This window comes from Misgurnus anguillicaudatus, chromosome 11 (genome assembly GCF_027580225.2).
Source record: "Misgurnus anguillicaudatus chromosome 11, ASM2758022v2, whole genome shotgun sequence".
NCBI lineage: Eukaryota > Metazoa > Chordata > Actinopteri > Cypriniformes > Cobitidae > Misgurnus > Misgurnus anguillicaudatus.
Window position 1 is genome coordinate 30,288,940 of NC_073347.2, and position 21,153 is coordinate 30,310,092.

Consider the following 21,153-nt stretch of genomic DNA (forward strand, 5'->3'; position numbering starts at 1 on the left):
CCCGTCGTCAATTATTCCTTACTTGTAATATGCTACATTTACTAAGTGCCGCATTAAGATCGCCCTGGAAAGCCTCATGTCAATACAACGCGCGTATATATGCGCAAATAAGTTTTTTTTGCACTTTTTTCAAAATGATCTCAAAGTGCTACCATTACTTTGTAAAAATAGTCAGTTATGTCTTAAGCAAATGTGAACAGTTCAGAAATAAGACACATTACCTGTCTTTAACAATATTTGAAATTGATGAGGTTGGCTAGAAGTAGTGCTGCCACTAACGACTAATTTTCTAACGACTAATCTTTCGACTAATTTTTCGAATAGTCGACTATTCTAAACGACTAATTAAAAAAAAGTCAAGTGTTTGTTATTTCATTGTGTCCATTTTATTTTGAACCCACCGGTGTCATAAACAATATGAATAACTTAAATGTTACCAAATAAAAAATTACAATGTAAACAATATAAATAATAATAAAAACTTCCAGTGCAAAGTAGATGCTTAACAGAAATATGAAATGTTTCACTTCTACTCTTTGATCTTATATTGCATTTTAACACAACTGAATGCTATTTTACATCTGTTCTGTTGTAGCCTATAAAATAGTGACTAAACATGACCCATCACCTCGTTTTTTATCCAACCAGCTGTTCCTTTAACTGCTGCTAAAATCCTGATTTAGATATGCAAAAATCACCATACATTTACATTGTAGCTTTACTGCTGTTGCTCTTCTCATAATTTGTTTTGAGCCATTTCTTGATTTTAAATGCGAGTGATATAGCGCAAACAATTCGGTGCAAATTCAGAAATATAAGAGAATACACTGTTGTTGTTACATAGACTACAGAACACGGCATACAGCATCATAGGGAGGAAGAAAGCTCGCACACAGACTCACACTACTGCTAATCTTTCTTCAAGTCATGTTAACTCAATCAGTCGTCTTTGTCAGAGACATCTGTGAATGTTGACGTTTACGCAAAAAAGAAAGTACATTAAAAACACTGCCACCTTTTCACTGTCACGTAAGAGAGAGGCGCGCGCGGTCGAGGCGCTGCAAGCAACATGAGTGATAGAGAGAGAGAGAGAGAGAGACGCGCTGAACACTCGCAACAATGAATTGAGCCGTTTAAAATAGTAAAATAAAAATGTAAATGGGAATCATGAAAAATCTATTTGTTGCGTCCAGTGTTGATTCCGTGGCGGAATCACGAGCAAACAATGATAGCCTTTAACATCCAAAGACAGAGTCATTGTACTTCTCAAAAGAGTTAATAAAACAGTACTGACTAGCTCGCCGTTTCATTAATAATCATATAACAGTTACTTACGTTGTCGTATTCTCTGTGGGTGTATCGTCAATAACTCCCGAGTGTTTTCGTTTGAGATGCTCGTGCATTGTCGTTGTGCTCCCGTGATAAGCCAGCGATGTTTGGCACGGTGTAACAGACCACTCTTTTATCACAACTTAGCTTAAAATACTTTCATACTTCGGAAGCTTTCCGACTCATAATTCCATAGACTCACCTGCCACCGCCAATTTTTCAAAATTAAAGCAGTGAAGGCAGGGGGATAGGGAAGAAAGATGATAGCGTAGCAGATTAACCAGCAGGGCGCGCACAGCGCACAGACTGATGTGGAGGTGAATTACATTGAGCCATTTGAGACATGAGACAGGATTACAGTGGGCCGTTTGAGACGGAAAAAAATAAATATGCGACTCCTCGACTAAAAAAATTGCCGTTGACAAATTTTCATCGTCGATTACGTCGACTACGTCGACTATTCGCGGCAGCACTAGCTAGAAGTTTTTAGTGTTATAATCTAATTTATTAAAGCTACATGGGTCCAGAGCATTATTCTAAAGCTTTTTATTGAGGCCAGTCATAATTTTGGCAGGGCCAGTAAAAATCTGACCTGGGCCAGTAGAAAATCTTTCATGTTGAGTCTTGCACTTTTTACAGCTCCACAATAACAGCATGAGGTCTTTCACCCTTTAGACAGTCACACAAGCGGTTTAATAGACGTGTTCACTCGTAATGCCTCCCGGCTTTATGGTGTTGTAATTGGGTAGGTACTTTTAACTCAGAGGTCATTATCATACACACAAGACTGTTCCAGTTAACCTATTAACTTTAACTCATTCTGCTCTATAGCCTCTGGGTAGTTCATTTACCCCTATTAGCAACACAAACTGTGACCTGAAGTGAACAGCGTAGCCCTAATAATTCCCAGGTGCTGATGTGAAAGTCATCTGGCCTTCCTCTATGGTCTGAGATGTCCTCTGCACTACAAGCATTGCTGTCGAGCAAGAAAGGGAAGTGGTTTTTATGTGATTAACTCATAGACGATTATCATTATCATAATTATCACTGCTCTTATCAGACGACATCAAAGGGCCAGCCGGTAATGGCACACTTGTGAGGGAGAGAGAGAGCGCACTAATGAGGAATGGCCAAGACGACACCAGGGCCTAATCACAGAGAGACAACACCAGCTCATCTGCAAGTTAAAAGAACGCTCAGCCTTTCATTCATTCATTCAGATCGAGCGAGCGAGCGAGAGAAAGAGAGAGAGCAAGTGAGCGAGCAAGAGAGAGACAGGTGCCAGGGACAGCTTCCCTTTCAATCTTGTTTATCCTTAAAGTAAAAGATCAGCCAAAAATGAACATCCGTCTCTATTTACTCACTCTTATGTCATTCATGACTTTAATTTAATAGCACACAGGTTGAGAAGTCACACAAATGCAACATGTGACTGCTTTTAAAGATATAGCAAAATAATGTGATGACCATAAATGTTGATCTTAATGTGATATTATACGAAAAGGACTGCATTATCCTTCAACAACCAACCATTAGATGATTTGTGTTTGGGCTGGTTGTTCACTAGAAAGTCTGATGAAGAGAAATCAATAGGCTTTTAAAGTGCTGAGGCTAGCAGTATGAGATACCACCACACCTCCATCTCAGTCCTCAAAAACAGCAAACACCAAAACACAGAGACCCAAAGAAAAATAATGAGAAAGTGTGAATAGTGTAATGCAATGTTTTTTCTAGGGCGAATCCCCTACATTTTTTACTTGAAGTACCCCCTGAGATTTTAAAGCGGAATTGAACCCTAGAGATTTTAGCCTTTTATAACGGGTAATTTATGTCCATTTTGCATTTTACATGAGAAAAAAAAAGAAATTTGCACGATTTCGATTATTAGATTGATTGAAATTTTCGTAACGGTCTTTGATGGACTCAATTAACCAGAATGCACTGCGAGAAACTGAGTCATTAGCTCCACCCACTAACTGATGCAGCCTTCAGGTTTGTTCAACTTCATGCAGTGCCGCAAGAACCGAAGCCGGATGACTTCAAGGTTCTGCGAGAACGATTTAAAAGCAAACTCCTCCGTACGATTTCGTGAAACGTTCTCACAGTACTTTGACGTCATCCGGCTGTCGATTCTTGCGTCGCCGCATGAAGTTGCGACTTTTGATGCTTCTCGTAGTCTAGCTGTAGCGAGCATTGTAGGAGTAGCTATTAGGGGTGTCACGATTCTCCAAATCCTCGATTCGATTACATTTTCGATTCTGATGTCACGATTCAATTCGATTCTCGATTTTTAAATGATTTTTTAAGACAAAAAATTATATGCCATTATTATTATTATTATTATTATTATTATTATAGTTTCACATTAACATGCACATTGCGTGCTTTTCCTCGCATGGGGGTTTGTGGGCTTTACTTTACGCGAGAGAGCTTGAAGAGAGAGAATTCCTTCTTGCACGCAGACCTGCGCGCGTCTTGGACTCCTATTATCTGAACTAAAACCGGTGCGTCATAAGCAGCTGCGCTTCTCTCTGTCTCACGTGCATGCGCATCTCGCATCTGTCCAAAGTCTAAACATAAACTAAAGTAATAATCCTTACGTATTTGTTCAGTTTTATGCGTTTCATGCGAGCTGAGGCAAACTATACCTTTTGTTTAAAAGTAAACCCGCTGCATCTTGGCGGCTCTCTCGTGCACGTGCAGAGAGCTGCGCTCTGTCCGAAGGCAGATCACTAGGTAGTAATCCTGTTTATGATATGCATTTCAAGGAACAATAAATCCCTCGTGTTTAAAATATAAATCGCGTTCCGCTGGATGGATGTTTTTAAGGGCACTTCTGAGAGTTTATTTTCCCCCGCTTGGCAAGCCGACCGGACGTGACATGGGGGCGTGGCAGCATCGACGATCCAATTTTTAAATTCGAAGTTCGAGGTTGTGACTTAATTTCGATCGATTTCGATTTAAAATCGAAATCGTGACACCCTTAGTAGCTATGGATGAAGTAAAAGTAAAGTTGGCCAGAGGAGTATATAAATTGTTGACGAGTCTTTAAAGGCAAAATTGGATGTGTGCAAGCGAGCCAAATGTCAAACGACATTTAGATGTTGCAGTGGTGCTGACGTGATGGGTCAAATGTCATATCGTTGTTGCGTATGTGTAATGGTAATTTAGACACACAAATATTGCATATATTTTTATCCGCGCTACTACCCACCCACAAGGAGATAATTATCCGCCTGCATCCCCGCCTGTGAATTTTGGGAATGTCACAATCCACCCATTTCAGCCAATTTTTATGTGGGAACCTCACCTGTTGCAGGACTCTGGCCCAGTTTAGGAAACACTGGTCAGGTGTAATAGTTAAATATGATTAATGACAAAATATAAAAGACATAAAATGTTACAAGTTTACACTGTAAAATGCTGGGTTGTTTCAACCCATGGTGGGGTCAATTGGATGTTTTCTAGGTTCATATAAACAAATAATTGTGTTTGTCCATATTGGATGTTTTCTAGGCTCATATAAACAAATAATTGTGTTCGTCCATATTTTACCCAACCATGGGTCTACCAACCCAGTGTAAAACTAAAAAGCTCTGTTACAACTGTACGGTCGGTAATTTAAAAAATACTGAGATAAAGACACCTTGGCCCGTGCTAAACTAAGCACACTGATAGGATGTTAAATAGCCATGTTATGCAGCTGGTAATGTGTGGAGTTGTTAGCACATTGCCAAATGTTTTGAACCATAACCAAATGTCTACACGTAGTTGTCATTGCTTTTATCAACCGTCAGATAGACATTATAATTGTTGTTAACCTGATATACAACTGCATTATTTTCATTAATCAAGACCACAGTTACACAGTGTGAATACTTGGGTTTTAAACAACAATAACAGGGACAATTGCTAAAGTAAACACCACTATACAAACTTAAATGCAGATTTGTGCCGTTGTGCCCTAGAGGATGTCACCCCACCCTTCGTCAACCCAGGAGTTTGACGTGTTTAACCGTGTCTTGATCACACCCCAAACTTTCCGGCTCGTCTACTGTTGTCGGTTAACCTGATTACATGCAGTCCAAAACGTTTCACCTGAAGAAAAGACGTCCTACCCAACATCAAATACACACAGGTGTGTCTTAAACCCTTGTGCAAACACAAGCAGCAAATACGTAACTTTCCTTCAATACAATGAAGGTCATGACGGCTTTTCATAAAGAATAATAGTCTAATACTCCAGGTATTATGACAGGACTTTCTGCCCTTCACCACTGGGAACAGATAGTCTTTTACAAAAGTAGGCTAATAAGTTCAGAGCGATAGAAGTGCTACAGAGTTACATCTAAAAATACAGCTGGCACCTGATGAACAGAAGTCTGACACACGTTTAACAACAGCGTGAAAGCTCTCGTATGAGGTCAGGTGACGCTTATTTAAAAACTTCTCAGAGGACAGACCATCCAACATGAAAATGAGATGATGTCCCACCCCAACGATGTCACGGCCAGATCTTAATATAGCAGCAGCCACTGGGATGAGTTTACACTGATATCAAGGTGAAGATTTCCAGGATTTCCACTGCTAGAGCAGTGTTCACAGATTTGGCTATTTAAGTTTCACTGCTTAGATTTTGTGGTTAAAACAAAATAACAACTATTAATCGAAAAACTAATTCGGATTACAATTCAATTACATAATTGCCAAAAGCCTCAATTACAACTGTCCATTTGTGCTCATTTCTGTGCGTTTCAGCAATATGTTTGGGCACCAAATGATTTTAAAATTGAGAAGTTGTGTAACCTTTAAAAATTTTATTCTCAGGCTAACTGCTTCTTCCACACCACTAGTAGGTGCCAACCTTATGCCTATTGCCGTCTCTAAAAGTCCACAGTTTTCAAGATGATGGATGAAGCGGGGTCAAGTGCAGCACTATGCAGTTCGGGCGGCCCACCTAAGCTGGGAAACCCTACCACCCTAACTAGGTCGTCCAAAAAATAAATAATAAATTTCGCTGCACAAAATGCTGTCATGTGCATCTCAGAGAATAGCGTGGACGCGTTTCACACCGCGAGTGGGCACACGCGCCACACACGGCTTGATTACATATGCGAACTCCGGAGGCTACAATAGACACGCACATTAGAAGTCGACCGATATGGCTTTTTCTCTGGCCGATGCCGATATTTAGAAATCAGGGCAGCCGATGGCCGATATGTTTGGCCGATTTTCTATATGTACATAATAATCCAAATGTTCTCATCATTAGCAGATATTTTAAATGTAAAAATGTCACTATTTAAGTCAAAGTATTTAAAAAAAGTATGACTGGTCTTTCTGAAGAGTTTTACAACCTCCTCTGCACCATGCATTTATCAGACACAGATATTACCTGACACTCTGCTGTCATCATCTTTGATTAGTTTTTTAGCATGGCTTTTATTGCTTTGTAGGATAAAATCCTTATTTGGTAGACCTGATAAATTATTTATTCATCATAAAGTTAACATAGTAAATGTCTATGTTTTTTAGTTGAGACTGTTATTTCTAAACACATTTACATTCTCATTTCTGAGGCGCTATAAGTGACTGATTGTGCTGACAGTGACGTCTTTTGAGTTTAGTGTTGGGACAGATCTGTTGTTTCAACCGTTCATTCAAACGAATCCGTTCAATGGAATCAGTTTGCGAATCGGACGCGTTATGTTCTAATCCAGGCTGAGCAGCGCAAAACTGAAAACAAAGTGTTAATGTAACAACACGAAAAACATTTCCTCGGTGGATATGATTTGGTCTTCCGACCTTTCGCCATCGAGTCAGTTTTGTTTTGAGTAATAAAAGCAGGGAGACAGTTTAAAGACAGAAAGCGTGCACGCACGGCTCTACTTTCTCTGTCACGCAAACAAAGATCATCATCATTCATTAATCACATGAAATGAGCCTAATCTTTCCACGGACAGTGCACCGCGAGACATAAGCCCGTTGCGCTGTTGTACTGGCTGCTTAATTCGCGCGATCCCGCCATCCTTTACTAAAGCTGTTTGTGAACAAGGCACGGCTGCACACACGGGAGATCTGCTTGCAGCAAGAGGCAGCGTCACGAGTTCTACAACAACGCTAGGTGCCCGCAGATGCACCTGGCTATTAATCGGCCTAATTTTTCAGCAAAATCGGCCAAAGTCGATTTTTTTAAATATGGCAAAAATCGGCCCGGCCGATAAATCGGTCGACCTCTAACGCACATAGGTGTCAATCCCGTGGGTGCTCCGGGGCTCGGCTCGAGCACCCACTGCAATGTCCAAGCACATATGCACAGTTGCTTCACATTTACTTCACAACGCGTCTAAAACCACACGAAAAACGTGACCGCGCAGCTTTTGACATTAAGCACCCACCGACAGTGGGTAAAACCTTGTGATGTAAAACACTGTGTTTGGTACATCACATTTGATCATTGGGCGAAAAGTCAGCGGTCATTTGTGGTTGTTCGAACACATTTGTCCACTTGTGGCCCTAGTGACTGGCAAAATCAAAGAGAAATGTTTGGTTTTGCAGTGACAAACTAATCATTATTGGCTACTGGTTATAAAAAAATTCAAGCTCTTTGATACTTAACTGCTTGTCACTAAAGTGTCAACACAAGAAAATACATTTTCACCAATATTTTGGACAAGGTGCAGAAAACCTAAAGGTTGCACAACCAAGACAACCTCAATGCAATATACTGTTAAAGGAGGAAGAGATGGTATCTCTCAACCATTTCAGAAAAAACAAAAAAATCACACTTTGACAGGGAAAAGAGCTGCCACAACAACAGTGTGAACTGCTAACATCCTCTGAACTACAAAATGAACAAGAAGACCCCGTGATGACCCCAGAAGACAAGCAAGCATTGAACACATTCACTTTAAATAAGGCAGATAGATATCTTTAGAGGCAGAGCTGTATGATGGTTCCCATTAAGCACATGGTGTTTTGTTTGGTGTGGTTTTGTGATTGAAAGTAGCCTTCTGTTGAAACAAATAATTTTATTAAGTTACCAATGAAGTCAACTCAACTACAAATTAGCACTATGTAACCCCTTGAACTGTTACATAGAAAAACTGTTATACATCCATCCGGTAGTTCTGGTTTATTGGTTTGTGTGATGGAGGCCTGACTGCCAAATTTGTTGTCCTACCGCTATAATAAACAAAACCCATTTATTTAGCAATGAGTGACCTGCACAAAGCACTATTGTTGCCAGTGACACAAGGCGCATCTAGATCCACTTTCCCTCTCGTAATCAGGCCAACGGTCACATTAGCATCACTTTCAATGGGACAATGACCGCTAATGGAAACATGTCTCAAATCCCTCGTGCGGACCCACGACAGACGTAGAGATCGAAGTGGGTGGGGGTGAACGATGAGGGGCGGCCACAAGGGAGACTTCACAAACAACACTGTTTGACCAACCGACGGACACGAGACTACGAGGGTGTCTCTTATCCCAGATAAACAGCCTTAGGAAAGTAATGAGCCATTCGCCCTAAATTCTCCTAAACCTGCTGGTTAATCCATCAAGCACACTTAAAGGCAGCATAAGCGTGGATGGGATTTATAAAATTAGCGCATGCGAATGCCATTACAACTAGTAAATTTTGGATGCACTTTGCCAAAAATGTAAATTACTTTAATTTTATTTATTGCATTTATATTCAGATGTTTTTCTTTCACCAGAAAACCGATAATGCTGAAATCTTCGATGCATACCTACTTTAATCCCTGAGTTTTAGAGCTGGGGCGTGTTAATTTTAAAGAGCACAAATTGTCCGATTCATGATTTTACATTTCCTTAGGTGTAAGTGTGTATTAGTACATCTTAACGATATACAAAAGGTAAATACCCCAAAGTAAACAATGACACGAGTTATCGTCTCAAACGTAAATCTCTTTTCTTGGACTACAACAAACACACGGATTGTAGGCAACAGTTTACTTCCTGGGATTGGTGATGTAGACAAGACCGACATTATCATAATTCCTCCCACTTTGGACTCACAGCCTGTAAGTTAACTCTAGTTAGCAATGCATTGTGAGCGAATCTTTCAAACTTGGTAAAGAGCGTCACATTTCCGGCTGACGTCAGAGGTATTCAGGCCAATCACAACATACAGATTAGTTGGACAATCAGGAACACAGCGCTTTTCAAATCTGTGCTTTCAGGAAGAGAGTGAAATCTGGAGCTACAAAAACGTACGGTATGTAAAAAATAATGTGTTTTTTAACCATAAACCACGCGAACACATTGTATTATACCAAATACACAAAATAACGTGAAATAGGTGCTCTTTAAAAAATTATGGTGGAAACAAACGCTTGTACGATTTTAAATTGTTGCAAGGGTACTAAAAAAAAGCTTCATGTCTTCGTCAGAGAGAAAGTAAAAAATCAGAGGAAGGAATATCTGTCCGACAACACATCGCAATTGCAATTTCTGACTCGTGACCCTTCAATACGAACTTCCTAGGAGGACTTGAAAGCAGCGTAATAAATGGATGTGTCTTTCTAATGGAGCTTAAGGAAGAGTGCAGGAAGGGCTTTAGCATTAAAGGAAAAAGCTATTTTTACATTTGCAACCCAAATTCAGTACAAGCACCAATATTGAATTAGCGTGCGGCGGTGTCACGTAACCAAGACAACTGCGGCCTCTGGAGCTCTTGGGGTTGTCCGTCCGTCTTCCTGGTAGGGTGGAAAGAATATACTAAATAATAGTGAGGGGTGTGAGGAGGGAGGAGACGTCTAGCTGATGAGAGATGTGCAGCTGCAGCCACAGAAAACAATCACCTACAAACAAAGGCCAGATAGCATCAACAGACACTGGCAATTCAGCCAATGACTGATTCAGAAATCCGACCGGTTCCACTTAATGATTCTATTGACGTAAATTAAAAACACCTCACTAAATACTTAACCAAATGAAAATTGCTGGATCATAACTAGCTTTAATTAGCACAATAAATTCCATGAATAACCAATATGAAGGACGGCAATGTGCATCATTTCGGGCATCCTTAACTTAACCTTAAAAGTCACTACTTACTATAAATGCAACTATTGTACGTAATTTGCATTATTTGTTATTGTAGTGTAAATTTCCAACATGCATGACCTATTTTGCCTGTAGTTAAACATGAGAAACATAATATATTTCCTCCTCTGTGTTTAAGACAGGACATCCCTAAATATCTGCAACACCCATCCTGAGAAAAATGCATTCAGCCAATCCACATCCTCATCAGCGAACACTTCCGTCCTTCACGTGTAAAAGCATTTTCGAATGCTTTCAACACTTTCCAGAAGCATTTAGCATCAGTGTCGTTGAAGGCCGAATAAAAAGGGAAAAGACTCTGGACTTGAGAGGTCCTTCAAAAAAAGCACATCAGCGAGGGAGGGGGAATCACCATTCACTGGAGTAAAAGGCTCTCACTGGAACGGTAGCATCCTGCTAAGTGACATCCCAGAAGTCCCCCAAAAATTCCCACAAATCATAGACACTCCAATGGTGGACTTTCATTTTACTCTGTGTTTGCAGCTTTAAAAAGTTTGATGACTGAATACTCAAGATATTTCAGCGCGTTTAAAAGCTCTAAAGCTACTTACATGACAGTTTTTTACATCACCGTATTGGTTTCCTCAGAACTACCAAATGAAATGTTATTTAGGGAAGTTCTTTAATGGCATCAAGCCATCAACAGTATACTAACACTGCGCACACACAAACTATTGTGAGTCTGTTCACAGTTAAATAACACCCGGTTGAGGCGTTCTCTCTCTCTTTTATCTTTTTTGCCTTCTTTGTGTGCTGTTTATCTTGGGTCTTGCTGTCAGCAAACAACATCTGTTGAACGAAGAGATCTGACCGCCACCCACTCCAGTGCACAATTAAACAGACTTATTTGATCTCAATTAACAATCCATTTGACATCAATGGGGGACCAACAAAAAGTCTTTATCATAAGGAACAGCGTTTAAAACGCATACACACCTAGTGCATCAACACAAACCATTTGCGTTCACTTGTTTCCTGTGTAAGTGTTGTTGTCTGCTCAGGGTGTACCCTAATTAGCCTATTGTCTAACTTTGTTTATACAGTACATTGAAAAATAAACTATCTCCATGTTGTTCATCTTTCTCTAGCTTCAACCGTACTTGTAAAGATTGCTTTATTGACAACGTTAAAGGCTGATTTATACTTTTGCATCGGACCTATGCCATAAGCTGTACGTAGCTCAGAGTAGACTGGTGGGAATGTAACAATGTGTTAATTCTACAGGAAACGCAAGCGCTGTGATTGGTCTACTAGAACCCCTCTCTCAGGTTTCATTTCCGCTTGCGACTGTAAAAACAAAGATGGACGAAGTTAAGGAGTGACATTAAACAACTCAAGCTTCATTAAAAGTTGCTGTCTATTTACAGCCATCACTGCTGATGCTTCTACAAAAACGTACACAACAAGCTGCTAATTCTTTTCTGGCTTTACACCAATAAGACTCCCATCGACACGCCTACTAGCGATCTAAATGTATAATTGTACTTTGATGCGGACAACAACTAAAAAGTATAAATAAAACGGATGTGTAAGTATATCCGTTTTTATAGTCATGACATAAAGAACAATTTCCAGGTCCAAGCTTCTACTTTAATTTTTGTTATTTAAACAGCCGTTAAAAATGAGCACTATTTATTCATATCACCCATTTAAGCGAAAATATTATAGTGTTACGTCGTAGCGACCGGAAAAGTGAAATTCCTGGATTTGTCACCTTAACGTAGCTTTACAATGTAATCTGCCTGTCGATGTCACGTTGTGACAATGTAATGGATTTCATGTTTTGTGTTATTAAGTTTTGTGTTTGGGTCTCAGTTTAGAGAAACGACCGGTCCTGTCAAATGCCACGCTCTGACTAAGCTGAAGGTGGGAGGCATGTGCTGTATTTTGTTTCCCATGTAAATAGCAGCTCGGTTAAATATCTATTCTGTTTTGGCTTATTTAAGGGAAATTTTGAGACTGAAAAGTTTTAACAAGCTAACCTAAATAGAAACATTAATGTTTATATAATTGTAATGGTAATGGAATTACCTCCCTGGGACGTAACAGGTACATTGCCAGTAAGTTATGAAATTACCAAAATAGTATAAATGTATTACTGAACTGGAACGTACTTGGTTATCTCGCGACGTTAGGAGACTGTACTGGCGACGTAGTGATTTGGTACTGTAATGGTAATGAAATTACCTCTATAGGATGTAACAGTTATGTTGCCAGCTGGTATGTCAGGAAATTACCAAAAATGAACAATAAATTACATAACAAGGACATCGTGTCTTAGCGTGACTTTTTTATTTCCCTATTGGCATTTGAGATTTGTTGCACCCGCAAGCAGTGCATGTCAGACTTAACAAGCGGATGGTGTAGAGACTACATCTCAGAAGTATAAATAAGCAGTTCGGGCGGCCCGCCTAAGCTGGGAAACCCTACCGCCTTAACTAGGTCGCCCAAAAAAAGAAAATAAAAATTTTCGGCGCCACACGGCGAAATAAGAAAGACCGGGTGCGGACCGTCACTGTCTGGAGGATAACTAGCCAGTTGATAAAACATTTCGGAGAATAGCGCGGACGCGCTTCATACCGCGAGCGTCCACGCGCGCCACACGGCCGAAGGTTTCACGAACCTGTTGATTAGATATAATTGTTGAGCGCTTTGCTCACGTTATTCATGTGCATTATTTACATGCTACCGTAGTTACACTCCTTTAAGATAATTTAATTAATAGAGGGAAAAAATCAGTTTTTACAATTTTTGCGCTATCTATCATCGTTCGCCAGACGTTCTACAACATCTCCTTTAGTTTGTGTTTATTAATTAGTTTCACTTTATCACGCAGCTATTCCCGTTAGAGGTAAAAACATTTAATTCATTAATAATCTAGTAAGTGTTCATTTTCTGTCATAGTTTCTTAAAATTACGTTTTATTTGAGTGTTTTAAATAAAAATATTTTAATTTTCATCATGACACGTACACCCCGCCCCTTTAATTGCCACGCCTCCCGGCAACACCCACCCGCCCAACACTATCACCTTAACTAACAAATTTTTTGCAGGAAACCCTGAGTAAGGCTTTTTTGTTGGCTCCTTTGACAAAACGCAAAATGCTCTCAAATTTGTGAGTCAATTTAGATAAAAGCCTCTGATAAATGAATAAATATATTTCTGTTTCATTTGTTTAAGCCTTTTTCAAATCCATTTTCCATCTCATTCAGCACCTTATCTAGTGATAATCTACTGCATCGAGTGTTTAACTGACGTCAAACATGAAGCCCAGAGCATCGTGAGGCAGATGTGAACTTTTCGCTCATGTCATGCCAAGACAAACTTGACATACAAATACGCTTCATGGCAATGCAGGACAAACTGGGTTTCAACTCTGACATATGATAGTTGGTATAATCTAAGTTGTTGTGATTTGAGCCTTGAGGGATCACAGCAGAGACGATTCAATCAATAGGCAGACTTGCTCTCAAAGTCATTATACCATGAACAGATTGCAACAGGTCAATGAGGGCAGCAACGGGGTTCATATGTAACCCACAGCAGACCACAGCCAAACAGATAGACTTCTCTAAAATCTGCTATGTTCACAGGAAGCAAGTTATTGGCATAGACGAATAAACTTTGGTGTTTCCTGTCAAAAAATGTCCCTGAGACAGGTACGACAAACATGCATATCAACTAAGATTTCTGACAGCGTAGGTGTGATGACTCAAAGATCCCATGATAGCTACTTTCAGTAAGTTCTGTTGTTTGTGCTTTACTTTCATAACCCTAAAATGGTCAAAAACTGGCATTAACTGATTAATTGAAAACCCAACTACATTGTTTATCCCATAACAACATGTTAGGGACAGTGATGGTAACATTTATTCTTTATCAATTAAGAAGCTTTAGTGGCAAATATCAATAATTCATAGTTTATATGGGCAGATGACATGCTGAGTAACTGCAACATACTACATTGCCTCTAAAACTATTTGTAAAAAGATGTATTAATTTCTTTTATTAAACTAAACGTATATCAAATGACAGGATGTAAGAGTGATTCAAACGGTAAACACAATAAAAATATAAAGTTTAACCTAAAATCTTTCTGTCAATTAAATGTCTACTGCTTAACTTACATATATGTGCGTTTAAGAAACGTTTAAGAAATGTTAAAGCAACGTTGTTAATAAATTCGATTTGTTCACACAGTTCATACATCGCTATTCAGCGCGTGAACTCGATTCAGGCAGACAGAAGAATGACACAACCGACTCAATGATATCAACACCAACGACTGAAGTGCAAAATTCAAGAAGAAAGCATCGATTATCCACTCAGAAGTGCCCCAAAAACCTTAGAAATCCCCCGTGTTACTAAATGAAGTGTTCTCCGAAACAAAAGGGGAACTTTACTGGACCTCAAGCACACAGAGGAATGTTCGCGCTGAGATTATTCTGACTGAAATCCGCGACAAACACGAGCAGTTGAGAAACAAATACAGGAACAGAAGACCAGCCTGATATCCGCCTCGCGCTTTTCACGTGAACTTGCCTCGAGGCTGTTAACTTTTCGCGCGCAGCTCACACAAAGTCCATCGATCGGACAAAATATGGCGAAACTTCATTTGGTTACTCACATTCATGCGGAGCGGTCCGATCTCCGACGAGGCGCTTCAGTGAGTGAGAGTCTGATCAGCAGCTGCTCGCGCTGCGCACACATCACGCCGCACGGCAACGCTACCAAGCCCATTGGCGTTGCCACAGCAACAGACCCACTTCAGCCAATCATAACTCCTCCCATTCGACGTCCCCCTGGCAACTGCTGCAGCGCACACTTGTGCTAAAGCTTCCGCTCGGTTTCATGGGTTTCACGTGTTTTTTCATACATGATATGAAGTTAGCAGGACTCCCTGTAGAATCAACGTATGTATTTTTCTTACATTATTATAAAATAACACCTATCACCAAGTAATATCTATTATTATTTATTCTGCATTTTGATATTAAACCCAATTTTATTACGAAGGAGGACAGTAAGTTGAATAGACTGTTTCAGCAGCAATAACATAAACAAACGGCTTTTGTGGACTAAACGCAACTTCCGGTAGACTTTAACATGGAATCAATAACAATTAAATTATTTATTTTTCACAAAAAGCGAAATAAATGACAAGTAAATTACTTTCTTTCATATATTACATCTAACGTGTATCAACTATTACACTTAGCTAACGTTACTCTGTTAAGTAAAACAAATGTTAACTAGATTCCTTAAATTCTTGCCTGGCTGCCAAACCTCTCCGCAACAAATCTGATCCATGCTCGTCATCTTCCCTCGTATTTAGCAAACCAAAACAATTTTATTTTTGACAAGGTATTTGTTTCAGAGATCAGTTTGTCCACTAGCCAACTAGATTAATAAATAGAGCAGAAGTTCACTTCTGTTTAGGCACGTAACCAAGACAATGCACGTGTGTCTGATGAAACCGCTTATACATTTCTAACATTTGATTTTAGGCTTTAAACAAGATTTTAAAGTTATTTTATTATATTTTACATTCAGTAACCTACATTGGAGAACGTTTTGGGAAACTCTTAACCTGCAACTATCAAGCTGTATGTAGGCTGAAGAAGATCCGAAAATCTAGTGCTAGAAACCAAAACAACTGTACTGTTAATCTCACCAAACTGCTGTTCTCACACATGGTTGCAAAGACGGTAGCACCAAACTTCTGGCTCATGGCATGGTGTGAGCGAGCACGTTTTACTCAACACTGCCTAAAAACAGTGGCAAGACATAATGTCAGGCTGGGTTTCCTCTATTTGCACTACAGGAAATAATGAAACACTATCGTTGATGAGAGGACTGATGATATGGTTTCAAGCACCACTAGCAGAGTACTTACATGCTATGAAACCCATCATTTAGTGATAATCCCACCAAGAGGAATTCAGGTCATTGTATTAGTCTGCCCTTATGAAATACGACACTTATCTGGTTGTTCAACAAGACAAACGGGATTTCTTGAGCTATTTGCTAGCACAGTGGAAAACGTATAAATCAAAGAAATAAGCTGTATTGTTGGATAGTCAGGTTAACAGCTATTCAGAATCACAGGGATCTTATTCGAATGCTGTTTAATCAAATGCTTGGGGCAATTTAATCTCAAAATCTATTCGAACCCACAACCTTTAATGCTTCTGCAACACTCTTCCACTGAGCTACAGAAACACTAATGCTAATATCCTTAATATCTGATGGAAATTAGGGGCTGCAAAACGATTAATCGCAACTAATCGTTTGCAGAATAAAAGTTTTTGTTTACATCATCAATTATGTATATAGAAATACTCACAAATACATGTATAATTTTAAGAAAAAAATATTAATATGCACTAGTCAACATTTTAAGTGGATCAACAAAGTTTATCAAAGTTGTCATGAACGGGTATCGGCTATTGGTTTAAGACCACTTTTATGAAAGGATTGATCCACTTCAAATGTTGACTAGTTTATTAAGTATTTATAATTATATATAATACAAATTACCAACATGATCTCACAAACTTCTGTGGGATAGTCACAATATTTTTTGCTAATTTTTCCGTGGCATTCTCACGGATCTCTGCATTTTTCCGTGGCCCTGCTACGGACTGTCTTTTTCCGTGGCATTCTCACGGTTGGTTGATCATCTGCTTTTTACTATTTTCAAACCATTTTCGCTTCGGTTTAGGGTTAGATTTGGTGTTTGCGTTAGGATGTCACTTTAACTATTGGTTTATACTATTTTTTCTGATTTATTCTTTTATATTTTTTAAACTTTAAACAATTGTCACCTGTCGTTGGGGTTAGAGTTGGGTTTGTGTAAGGATGTCATTTTATGTAAATCTAACCCTAAACCGAAGCGAAAATGGTAAGAAAATAGGAAAAAACTGTTAAGTTACCAATACGTGACAATGCAACGGAAAAAGACAGTCCGTAGCAGGGCCACGGAAAAAACGGAAAAAAATTCCGTGACTATCCCACGGAAATGCGTGAGATCAGGCTGCAAATTACATATATATTTATAAATAAAAATACATATACACATGTAAATATTTCTTAAATATATACTTGCATCTGTGTGTATTTATATATACATAATATTATACACAGTACAACAAAAACGTTTATTGTGCGTTCACACCAGACGCTACCCTGGGTGCCAGCTGAATTTAGCCCCGCCCACAACATTGTAGGCTGGGCAAATTTCGGTCTGGATTCGCTCCGTTGTGCCGCTATGCTCGAACAAAAACTGTCGAACCAATCAAATTGTCCGCGAGGGCTTTATACGATGATGGGCAGATGATCAACAGTAACGTAATCAACCAAGAGCGCTTGTGTTGAATCCGTTTACAACAAAGTCGGCTGCCGCTGGAGAATTGATATATGAATATTCTGCCATCGAGTCTGTTCTAGAAGATATCGACAGCGCATTGATTTTAAAAGAGGAACAGAGAAACGCGATCAATACATTTGTTGATCGGAAAGATGTTTTTGCCGTCCCTCCTCCGGGATTCGGCAAAAGTTTAATTAAACTCCGATAGTCGCTAAGAAGATGGGACACAATGAAAATAGGCAACTCGGCGTGCATGACAACACGGATATAACTAGCGGTCGTTGCCAGGTTTTTACCGTCCCTCCCCCGGGATTCGGCAAAAGTTTAATTAAACTCCAATAGTTGCATCATGGGAGGGGCTTCTGCGACTCCGCTCGCTTCCTGTAATCACGTCACTACTAGAGCAAGCTCCTGATTGGTTAACACAGCCGAATATCCGCCAAAGTCAAGCTTTTTTACCCTATGCCTTTTTCCGCGGCAATGCTCAATTCGCAGGATGCCTATTTGCGTCTTTGCATTAACATGTAAATCAATCGCGCTTGCCGCCGCTTTCGCGTCTGGTGTGAACGCACAGTTATTCTGCAAACGATTAGTCACAATTAACCGTTTGCAGCCCTAATTGAAATTATTGGTTAACAAACTTCCCCTCCAAACATCATATAGATTACAATTTCCACAATCCAATCAATTTAAATGAAATAAATAAAACGAATTTCATGTAAATATCTATCATGTTCAAGCATATGTGAGAATCTCATATCATTAGATATCCAAGACGACAAACACTGAGACTATTGGAAGGATAAAGATGTGAATGGGTGTGTCTGTGGAGGGAGGGGGCGGTCTATATGTGCTGGTGTATTGGTCGGACGCCCTGCTGTTTTAATAGCCCATAAATCTGCGCAGGCTAGCGGCCGCTGTATTCAGCTCAGTGAGACCCTTTCATGCAGAAAAATGAATCGGACTATTTTAAAGTGCGCGCAAATGCCCTGCCAAAAGGCACTCGCAGCACACCCACAGAAACTGCAGTCTATATCAGGCGGCTTAGAGCTAATAAAACACTCCATTAATGACAAGCGGGTTTGTTCACGAGATACTTCACTGCACAACCCCTCTCACTTTCTCTTAGGTACTTCTTTGCTCTTACACATGCATGAAACACACCGGTTGCTGTACTTAATCATAACAAGCCGTGACACTCGTATCTGCCTGTAGAAGATTATTGAATTAAGGAAGCTCTTTAATGTACTCAGGTCTAAAACCCCATCTCTGCGGTCTTCAATATCACATTAAAGCGAGACTCCTTTCTTTAATTCCATCACCTCGCATGCAAACTTGCCTGACCTACACACCGTACATTTACACGCCTCGTCTTTCTGTATACAATGAAGTGAAACATTGCCCTTAAGCACATTGAGCCTTCTCTTATCAAGACATTATGTATCATAATCTGATAGACAACAAGATATGTATGATGCTATCGAGTGCAAAAGTCACCAGGACAATGCTATAAAGTGTTGCACATGGTTACCAGGGTGTTACAATGTTACTAGGGCGTTAGTCGAGTGTGAAGGTGTTGATCCAAGTCAAAAGAGCTCCTGCATTAAATCTCTGATATTTTGCTTTTCTCAGATCTAAAATGATAAAAAAGTTTAAAAGCATTACTAAACATAAATATGAGCAAAAGTTAAGTAAAGTTTCCTTTAAATGACACAAATAACACAAATTATACTCCTAAACTTTTAAAATCTATTAAAGATTCAGATTTAATGTTTGTACAATACTCAATGTCAAATGTAAGGTCTAACCCAAGCAAAGGAAAAATTTTGATGACGGCAAAACCATACAAAACCCAGCCTTCATTGTCTGGCAGTTTGAGAGCATTTACATAGATAAAGGCAGCAGGGCGGCCAAACCGGGTAAACAAGATTTATTTGCATTCACCTAAGGGCAACTACCAGCTAACTGTGGCACTCCCATTGGCCATCTGCTTTGCTTTTAATTCTTAAAATAACCAGATGATGTTAATGTTCATGACGCTGTCGTTAATTGTTGCTATGATTAGTTCTCAAGAAAGTGTGTAATATGACGAATGGAATGTATTTACGTTTTAAAAAGCCTGTTTAGAAATGTCTTGTGTTCAAACGGCGTCCTAATGTTTACTGTCTACATAGCTACAGACTTTGTGTCTACAGTTCTGTCTCAGAATGCAGTTTAGGTAGGCAGCTCATAAAGTAATGGAACAAAGCTAGTGTGTACTACAGTATTCTTGTTGGAAAAATATTATTCTTAAAGATTATCCACCCTTGGTCGGTTTAATAACCATGCAAACACACAAAACCAACAATAAACATTTGTCAGCGACACATAACATATTAAAGTTTGATTTGCATAAAGAAAACTATTGTGTGACACTTAGATTTGTTTTGGTTATTACATTGAAAAAGAAAAACAACGTAAAAATGCTTAAATATTTACATAAATATGTGTTATACTGGCTGTTGATGAAAATAAACAAATCATTTACAAATGACCGTATAATGAGAATATAATGAGAATGCCCACTGAGAAAAACGTAAGCGATACAGCGGCAAGATTTTGCGTGTGAAACCGAATCAAAACATTTTAATGCTTTTTAATATGCCTATTTATCATATTATAAAATATCTTATCTCACAATAATTTGTACTTATATTACGAGTTTGCTAACTTGTATGAAAGCAAATCGTACAAAAACCTACAACTGTAGTTGCATGAATTAAAGGCGGGGTGCATGATCTCTGAAAGCCAATGTTGACACATGAAATCACCTAAACAAACACAACCTTCTTTTGATAGACCTGCCCCACACATACGCAACCCAGGCAATGATGTCGGTTAGTAGACACGCCCCTTACTGCTGATTGGCCACAAGTGTGTTTTGGTACTAGGCCCTACTCCCTTTTCCAAAGTTTTTTTTTTTAAAAGCATGCACCCCACCTTTAATATGAATTAACCACCTCGTAAAATACATACAAATTTGCATGAGATTGTGTTTAGGCAGAAATTACACAAGTGATGATATTCAGATCTTTAAGCTCTCTACATTAACACTCGTGCGACACAGCGAGCTTTATTAAACACTGAGACAGTGGTGTGTACTTACAGACAACTCTTTGTGTGTGCTTGGCTTTTATGAAATGTGTCAACAGCTCCTGCTTGACTCTTATCTGTGTTGATAGACACATGAAGGTAATAAAACACTCGACATGCAGTGGAAAGGCACAAAAGCACTGCTGTGCAATTAACTAGTTTTGATCTAGTATAGATATAACTTTGCATAGTGTAAAACACCCTTCAGCCGTGACTTCTTCATGATA

The 21,153-nt window shown here is 39.3% G+C and overlaps 1 protein-coding gene across 2 annotated transcripts in view; it reads right to left on the bottom strand.

Annotated features, from left to right (window-relative positions):
- foxn2a (forkhead box N2a) overlaps window positions 1-15,192 on the bottom strand; it is a 38,246-nt gene extending 23,054 nt beyond the window's left edge. The window contains exon 1 of one of the 2 annotated variants that reach the window (XM_055169866.2): window positions 15,053-15,192. The gene's annotated coding sequence lies outside the window, so the exon portion shown is untranslated. The remainder of the gene's footprint in view (window positions 1-15,052) is intronic. The other variant, XM_055169865.2, reaches the window with a different exon arrangement.
- Between the last annotated feature and the right edge of the window lie 5,961 nt (window positions 15,193-21,153).